A 9,618-nucleotide genomic window follows, 5' to 3' on the forward strand; every position below is an offset into this window, starting at 1 on the left:
AAACCTCCTGCTGAAGAACCTTCCACCGGGCCTACACCGGCAACTTGCCGATGTTTTCAACGAGATTCTCCGATCGGGTGACTACCCCTCTGCGTGGAAACACGCGGAGGTCGTGGCCATCCTGAAATCCTGCAAGGACCCACGCCAGGCATCGAGCTACCGACCCATCAGTCTACTCCCGTCCCTCTCGAAAGTTTTCGAGAGGCTGTACGCGAGAAGACTGATGCGACACGTCACCCAGGGGGGCATCATCCCGGACGAGCAGTTCGGATTCCGAGAAGAGCATGCCACTTCCTACCAGCTGTTGCGGGTGGTAGAACCGGCCATGAGGGCACAGGAAACAAGGGAATTCCTTGGTGCAGTGTTCCTCCCGAGCGTTTGACTCGGTGTGGCACGACGGTCTCGATTTCAAACTTTTTGAACAAGGGATACCGACGTCTCACATGACGTCGCTGCGGTCGTACCTGTCCGAACGAACCTTCCACGTGAGGGCTGACGACGGTACGTCCACAGACCGGCAGATACGTGCAGGGGTGCCGCAGGGGTCGGTTCTCGGCCCCTCGCTGTACTCCCTGTACACTGCAGACGCGCCAAAAGTGGCAGGAGTCGAACTGGCGCTGTACGCTGATGATACAGCCCTGTTCACGCGCAGCATGAGTTCCCAGGTGCTGAGAAACCGCCTGCAACGCGGGTGCGATGCCTTGGGCTCATGGGCAACAAAGTGGCGGTGGAAATTCAACACCACAAAGAGCCAGGCAGTCGTCTTCACTCGAAGCCTTCTGCCGCCAGGGCTTACGCCGCTCGAAATCCTGGGAGAACCTATCCCATGGAGTGGGACGGCGAACTACCTAGGGGTTACCCTAGACCGCAGGCTCACCTGGAAGCATCACATCCGTGATGTGAAAGGGAGAGCAATTGGACGCCTCCGCGCACTGTATCCACTGCTAAACCCGCAGTCGTCATTGCCACCACTACACGGCATCACGCTTTACCTAACATTGGTTCTCCCACTGTTAGAGTATGCGGCCGTGGTCTGGGGGAAAGCCGCAGATGCTCACATTGTGACTCTGCAACGGATACAGAACCGCGCCCTGAAGACTGCTATGCATCTTCCGAGGCGCTTTTCGACGCACCAGCTCCACGAGGACACCGGGATCCTGCCTCTCCGAGAAAGGTTCCGCGCCATCGCCAGGAAGTTCTACGAGAGGACGGAACACTCCCGCAACCGGCTCATCCGTGGACTGGGCCAACAACCACATCACAGGCCAACCACGCGTTGGCCTGACCTGCTGAGGGATTAAGTTTTACTAATCCCTCAACAGAGTGTGTCCTCTTTTTCAGGTAAAACCAGACAGGACCATTCGACAAGACTGTTAATATATATTTCTCTCTCCTACAGGAACTGCAGGAACGACATATGTATGTCTATACTGCACAACCTCGAGCCAAGGACAGGCTCGTCATTCCACAGTCAGCGTCAGCACAGAAGGATCACCGTGCTTATGACAGTGGCGAAGTTGATTGTGATGTAGACGCTGCATTCCTTCTTAACCTGAAATTAGATACATCCAAGCGCCAAGACGACGAACTATCTCGCCTCGCGCCCACCGTCTGCTGCCGCAATAAACTCTGTAGAACATTATATCATGCGGCGCGGAGCGATACTTGTAGCCCTCAAATGGCTCTGAGCACTATGGGACTTAACAACGAAGGTCACCAGTCCCCTAGAACGTAGAACTACTTAAAGCTACCTAACCTAAGGACATCATACACATCCATGCCCGAGGCAGGATTCGAACCTGTGACCGTAGTAGACGCGCTGTTCCGGACTGAAGCACCAAGGACTGCTCGGCCACCGCGGCCGGCACTTTCGGCTTTCCTTCGGCGCCGGATGCTGTGGAGGGAGGAGCAGGTGGAGCAGTGACCGATGGCGCAGACCGTGAAGCAATTCTGCCGCGATGGTCCATCTCTTGGGTGCCAACGATAGGACGCGAGAAACAGTTGCAATGCTTGATCCCTGGTGTGTGCGGAGTGGAGTTTGGTCATCTGCTGCTTGAAGCTTCTCACAAAACGTTCCTCTTCTCCGTTTGACTGTGGATGGAACGGATCACTAGTTAGATTCTGTATGCCATTGCGTTCACATAATGTTGAAAATTCACTTCATGTTAACTGAGGTCGGTTGTCCGACACTACTACTTCAGGTAAACCTTAGAGGCAAATAATAGAGGACATCACTTGAATTGTGCTACGTGACGTAGTCGAGTTCATTGGCACGGCAAAAGGAAACTTGCTATTGGATTCAACCACAACCAGCCAACGAGTGTTCCAAAACGGTCCTGCAAAGTGTATGTGCACACGTTGCCATGGTGATTGCGACTTAGGCCAAGCAGAGAACTTTTGTTGCAGAGCAAACTGCTTTTCTGTAAATACGTGACACTGTGACGTCATCTCTCCTATTTGTGTGTCCATACTGTTTCGTACGAACTATCTCCCAGTGATGTTGGTGAAGTAACAGCAACACTCCTTTTTGCAAGGCTTTAGGGATCAACACACATATGTCCACCGTCATGTTTAACAAGAATCACACCTTTCTGCATAGCGAGGCTATGCCGAATTGCAAAGTATCGGTATACTACAGAGTTCTTTATGCAATGTAAGGAATGAGGCCAAGGCGTGGGCAGGTATGTTGGCCAAATGTTCAGAACTGAATCAGCTTCCGTGGCCTGAGCAATTTTCCTATAGTTCAGCGGAAAATGTTGAAGCAATTCAAAATTCTGAGCATCGATGTGATAACAACATGCAGCATAAGCGGCAAAGTCTGTATCAGGACCATATTGAGCTGCCGGACGATTCGTAATCTCATACTGGTACTGAGACAACAACAAAGCCCATCTTTGGAATTTTTGGGCAGTTCGTACAGGAACCGGTTTCGTCGGATGAAACATAGACTGCAATTGATTGTGATCCGTTACTTAGAAGAACTTTTTACCATACAAATATTGGTGGAATTTGTTGTTCCCATAGGCAACAGCCAAAGCCTCTTTCTCAGTTTGTGAATAGTTACACTGAGCTTTGCACATCAATTTTGATGCGAAAGCTATAGTACTGTCTTTATCACCAATTCTGTGCGAAAGCACTGTACCGATTCTGCAAGAGGAAGCGTCAACTTGCAGTACAACTGGTTTGTCAGGATCAAAGTGAACTAACCATCGATCACTGAGTAATGTATCTTAACGTTTTTGAAAAGCTAATTGGCGCAAGCGATGATATGGAGCTGCGATTTGTGCAGCATTTGGTATGAACCGAATATAATAGTACATCTGCAGTAAGACTGACTGCAATTCTGTGACATTCCGAGCAACTGGAAAATCTCGTATGGTTAACAAATGTGACTGGAAAAGACGTACACCTTGACTGTTTATGACATGACCATGATACTGCCACTCACGTTTTAAAAAATTAAACTCGTCCAGTATACACTTTAGTTCTGCATCAGATAACACATGAAACAAAGCACTCAAATTTGGAATATGATCTTCAGGTGTACTATTTGCTCCGACAAGTTCGTCCAAATAGTTTGGCGATTGAGAAATCAGCTTTTCAAAAACCATTAGAAAATCCCAAAAGGGAAACACAAATATTTAAACAAGCCCAAATGAGTATTCACTACACACACTTTTTCAGATTCTTCATCGAGCGGTATTTGAAGATATGCGTCGTGCAAATCAATTTTCGAAAAGTAGCGACCAGTCCCTAATCTACCCATGAGATACTCTAGACGTGGAAAGGGGTAGACTTAAAGTCAACACACGGGCGAATGCGACCTGAATGTTTGGGGAGCAAAACCAATGCACTTGCCTTCATTCTAACTTGTATGGGTGCAATTGCTCCGCTATCTTGCAATTCTCTAAGTTCAGCAGCGACTTTGTCTCATAATGCAATGCGAACAGCTCTGGCCTGGCAAAATTTGGGCTGAGCATTGTCTTTCAGAGTAACACGTGCAACAATGTTGTTAGCTTGCCGGAAGCCTCAGAAAAGAGTTCTTGGAATTCTTTCAGCCAGCTAGCTACACTGTCTTTTCATGAAATGCAGACACTGACAACACGTTGTCCTGAATGTTAAAGTCAAACATATCGAATGAATCAAGACTAAATATGTTCTCACAACCGTGTGATTGTAGCACCACAAAAGTCACTGTTCACGTAGTCGAGTGGTACGTGCAGGCAACGTACATATTGTGAGAACGGGAATGTCTTGTTCATTATAAGCCGTCAGATGCGTGTTAATTTTAGACAGGCATGGGGAGCCTAACATTTCATATTTGTGACGATTCAGCAACGTAACAGAGGTATCCGGTTCCAACTTAAATTTCACATGTTTCCCACAGAGAAGTAAATGAACAAAACGTTTGTTGGCCTAGGGTAACCTGAAGAAACTGCTCGCTTGATAGTTTTGCTAATGCCTGTTGCAGATTTGGAATATACTGCATAAAAGATACGGGCCTTGTGACTAGATTTTTGTCACGGGGCCGAATTGTTATGTTTGTTCCATTGCAAATATACTTATTGTCCTTTCCTCACATAAGCATAACACTGTGCTTGTCGGGAGCGGCAGTCTTGGCGTTCGTGCTTTGAATAACACCAAGGGCGAGACTTAATCCTGTTCGCCAGTGTAGCCGCCTGTTTAGCGAGCTGCTTACGCAGCGTGGAGAGTTGTTTACGTGGTGTGGCGAGCGCAGGCTACTGCTGCCGACTGGGTGCATTGCAAACAAGGGACTCAACCTGACAAATTGCTGGCTGCTCGAATCTATCAGCCAACAGGGCACCTGAATCGTACTAAGCTAGTATTTGCACTACTCCCTGAAATGATGGATTAGAGTGTTTCAAAATCTGTTCTCTGAGTTTGACATGAGTTACATTGTGCACGATTGCATCACGCAACATAACATATGGATAAAAAGCACCACAAGAACCTCTGAATTTGCATTTCTTCGCTATACCCTGAAAATCTGGTACCCACCCATGATAAGATTACTCGGACCGATTTTTACAATTAAAGATTTGATATCTAGCTGCTAAGACGTTCACTTGTCATAACAGTTAGTTAGGGTTGGTTGGTTGGTTGTTTGGGGGAAGAGACCAAACAGCGAGGTCATCGGTCTCATCAGATTAGGAAAGGATGGGGAAGCAAGTCGGCCGTGCCCCTTCAAAGAACCATCCCAACATTTGCCTGGAGCGATTTAGGGAAATCACGGAAAACTTAAATCAGGATGGCCGGACGCGGGACTGAACCGAGTTAGTTAGGGAATCTACAATCTGATCATACAAATGGCCACTCAGAGTGGCGTTAGGGAACAGTGTTTGTAGGAGCCTAAACACAGCACTTCCTATAGTTGAGAGAAAGTAAGGGCTTTTCACAGTACCTGGTACATTGTGAGCAATTACATGGGCTTCGAACTGTTGCAACCACTCAAGCCATTCTTCTTCTTGTTCATGAAACTGCCGAAAAGGCGGTATAGCTGTGGGAGGTGGTGTTGCTTGTGCTGCATTAGTAGTTCGGTTCACCAGGAGCTGCTGTGCTGTGTTCACCAGCGAGGTTATTTGCTGGCTCTAAATGTGAAACGGTTGTATTAGCTGCCCTGTATCGAATGCTGACATCTGTGGCGCCTCCGTAGGTGGTGGGATAGGTAGGATGGGTATGTTGGATGAGACAAATGCAATAAACTGACAAGGCAAGCAAGAAAAATAAGTACAAAAGCAAAGAAAATTTCTGCAACACCCACCTGAAAACAATGATTAGCAAAAGCAAGATAAGAGACTTTTAAGGCAAGTAAAGACTTCTGCAAATAAAAGACAAGAGAGTATTAAGGAGCCAGCAAAACACAAAAAAAAAAATTCCGTGGCCGCCAGTCACTGGTATCTTCTGATAGCTCGTAACCAATGTAGTATCCTGCTTTCTAGTCTGATATATGGTGCCTAGGAAGCTGTTTTCTTGGGTCTCCAGGCGCCAATTCAAGCAGCTCGTATTAATGGAGTTTATTGCAGTAAGTTAAAATGACAGTGCTTAACTTCGAGTATTCACAAAAGTGTGTCCCAAGCAAATGGCGAGACGCTAATAATCAGTGTCTTTGGTATATACAATTTCAATGCAAGCAAAACAAAACATTTCGTAAGTCACTGCTGTAACGTTTGTATGACGACTGTTCCTCTACTCCATCCACGGGTAGGAGTAGCGGCGCTCATATTCTCTTGCTCTAGATGCTGCTCCTGTTTTGGTGTCGTCCTAGTCAGCGTTCTATTGGCTGACGTCGTCTCACAGCCTTCTCTTCCCTTCCGTTCTTCATCGTCATCCCGGAACTTGTCGCAATGCCGGAACCAATTTTAATACATTAAAGGGTTTGTATGAGAAGAACCTCTTTTACACTTGATGCTCAATAAACTTACGTGGAAGTTGTATCATTTTAGGAGACGAATCGATGCACGGTGACCAAACTCAGCAAAACTGTCTGCGTCTCTCCAAATTCCTGCTGAGACAGCGTGGAAGAATCGTGCAGTCAGGTGACAGAACTCAGCTCCTGAGCGAGAGCTCTGCATGTCTGCAAAATCGTTGGCACCCTTGGAATAAACTACAACCACAAGTGTTCACCATGCCGCGCAAATAGTTCGCCCCAGGACAAAATATTTACAAACAAGGGAAAGCTTTAACCAAAACTGATAAAATTTATTTTGCACTTACATTGTGTAAGTAGGCTGTTTAGGTTTTCTTATTGGTAACGCCGTTTAGCGCTCGGTATGAAAAATCACTGGCTGTGCTGTGTGCAGTCTGTGTTTAGTTTGCATTGTTGTCTGCCATTGTAGTGTTGGGCAGCGGCAGCTGGATGCTAACAGCGCGTAGCGTTGGGCAGTTGGAGGTGAGCCGCCAGCAGTGGTGGACGTGGGGAGAGAGATGGCGGAGTTTTGAAATTTGTAAGAATTGGTGTCACGAACTGATATATATATATATTATGACTATTAAGGTAAATACATTGTTTGTTCTGTATTAAAATCTTTCATTTGTTAACTATGCCTGTCAGTAGATAGTGCCTTCAGTAGTTTGAATCTTTTATTTAGCTGGCAGTAGTGGCGCTCGCTGCATTGCAGTAGTTCGAGTAACGAAGATTTTTGTGAGGTAAGTGATTTGTGAAACATATAGGTTAATGTTAGTCAGGGCCATTCTTTCGTAGGGATTTTTGAAAGTCAGATTGCGTTGCACTAAAAATATTGTGTGTCAGTTTAAGCACAGTCTTGTATAATTTTTTCTAGGGGGACGTTTCAATTGTATACTTAAAAACTCCGATTAACAACAGAAATTTCATTATGTATAACGTACAGATAATACTAAAAGTATTCATCATTGCCTGGAGCATTCAATCAAAAACATAAAGAAATTTTACGTATTGCAACACAACACCTGTTGCACATTAAAATATTGACTAACAAAATACTGAGTTTTACGACTCAGAACTTAAATGTACAACATAATACGTGTTACAATCTGTAAACGTATCTTATGATCTGAAGATGATTGCTACTTCAGTCGAAACCACTAACATTTCATAAATTCGCTATCTACATAAATAATATTTATATTAATAAATAAAGTTCGTTGTCCCATATTCTTTAACATATCTAGCCTATTTTAATTACTCAATGCGTTGCAAATGTTAGTGCATTATGTCACAGCGATGTGGATTCAGACTTGAGCTAATTGCTGGTGCTCATATGCACATATCAAAAAAGGTTTTGCATCACCTTGTTTTCGCGAGTTCAGGAACCTGCACAGAAAATTGGAATTGAGATCATCATAAAGATCATTACCGCGCTTTTAATTGCTCATGAAAACCACGCATTGCATGTTGTACCAATACACTGCGAGACCTTCCTAGGTGGTGGTTCAGATCTCTATACACGCCGGTACCTGTAATGCCCAGTAGCACGTCCTTTTGCATTGATGAATGCCTCTATTCGTCGTGACATACTATCCATTCATAAAGGCACTGTTGGTCCAGAGTGTCCCATTCCTTAACGGCGATTCGGTGTAAATCCCTCAGAGTGGTTGGTGGGTCACGTCCTCCATAAACAGCCCTTTTCAAACTGTTCCAGGCATGTTCGATAATGTTCATGTCTGGAGAACATGCTGGCCATTATAGTAGAGCGATATTATACTGAAGGAAGTCATTCACAAGACGTGAACAATGGGGGCGCGAACTGTCGTCCATTAAGACGAATGCCTAGCCAATATGCTGCCGATGTGGTTGGACTATCGGTCGGAAGATGGCATTCACGCACCGTATAGCCGTGTGACCACCAGCTGCGTACGTCGGCCCGACATAAAGCCACCCCAAAACAGCAGGAAACCTCCACCTTGCAGCACTCTCTGGACAGTGTGCCTAAGGCGTTCGTCGTCACTGGGCTGCCTCCAAACATGTCTCCGACGCTGGTCTGGGTGAAGACAAATGCGACACTCGTCGGTCAAGAGAACGTGATGCCAATTCTGAGCGGTCCATTCGGCATGTTTTTGGGCCCATCTGTACCGCGCTGCATGGTGTCATGGTTGCAAAGAAGAACCTCGCCATGGATGTCTGGAGTGCAGTTGCACATCATGCAGCCTATTGCGGACAGTTTGAGTCGTAAAACGATGTCCTGTGACTGCACGAAAAGCATTATTCATCATGGTGGCGTTTGTGTCAGGGTTCCTCCGAGACATAATCCGTAGGTATGGGTCACCCACTGCATGTCCGAGCAACATTGCGTTACCTCACTCCGAGATGCCTGGACACTTCCCTTATTGACAGTCCTTCCTGCCACAAAGTAACAATGTGGATTGTGTCTGTGGTACAGTACCCCAGTCAACGTCTATCTTCAGTAGTTCTGGTTAGCATGGTGATAAGAACCTATTTTTGATGTGTGTATTTGGTGCTTCTGTAACCTAGGTAGCCGAAGTGTGTACTGTTTCGAAAAGAAATGTATCGAAAATATACATCGCTTATGGAGAGAAAGCATAAAAATATCATCCGTTAGGTCACAACGGAGACGAACGTATGAGGTGAGTAACTGTGACAGATGGTCATTGAAGATGACTGTGACGAAAAACAGGTCAATAAATTCAAAAGTCATTTCAGAACCTGACATCGCACTCGCGAACTGCGTTAGCACCAAAATAACGCGAACGGAGCTCCGTGAGATGGAAATTTCAGGCAATCTGGAATTCCAAAACTATAGGTCAGTGATGCCAATGCTAGCAACAGGAAATCGTGGAGTCACAGCCACAAAACATGCCCCATGCATCAATGGAACAAAATCATTTGGTCGGATGTGTTTTGTTGCACACTGTTGAGAACTTCTAGTGCAGTTTTCATTGCAAGAGTGAGATACGGCCGCTGTTCAGTGGTGATCCACGGGCCCCACTGTTATTCTGCAAGATAGCATTCCTGTCAAGGGTTATGTGATCATTTTGGATGATTAGGTCCGACGCATTGCACAGTATTTTTTCTCCTGTAACACTGAATAAGTAGATAAAATACCTTCTGCACCACGGAAAAAATCGTTCGCCGTTTAATATCCGTTGATGACTTCTACT

This window comes from Schistocerca gregaria, chromosome 2 (assembly GCF_023897955.1).
Source record: "Schistocerca gregaria isolate iqSchGreg1 chromosome 2, iqSchGreg1.2, whole genome shotgun sequence".
NCBI lineage: Eukaryota > Metazoa > Arthropoda > Insecta > Orthoptera > Acrididae > Schistocerca > Schistocerca gregaria.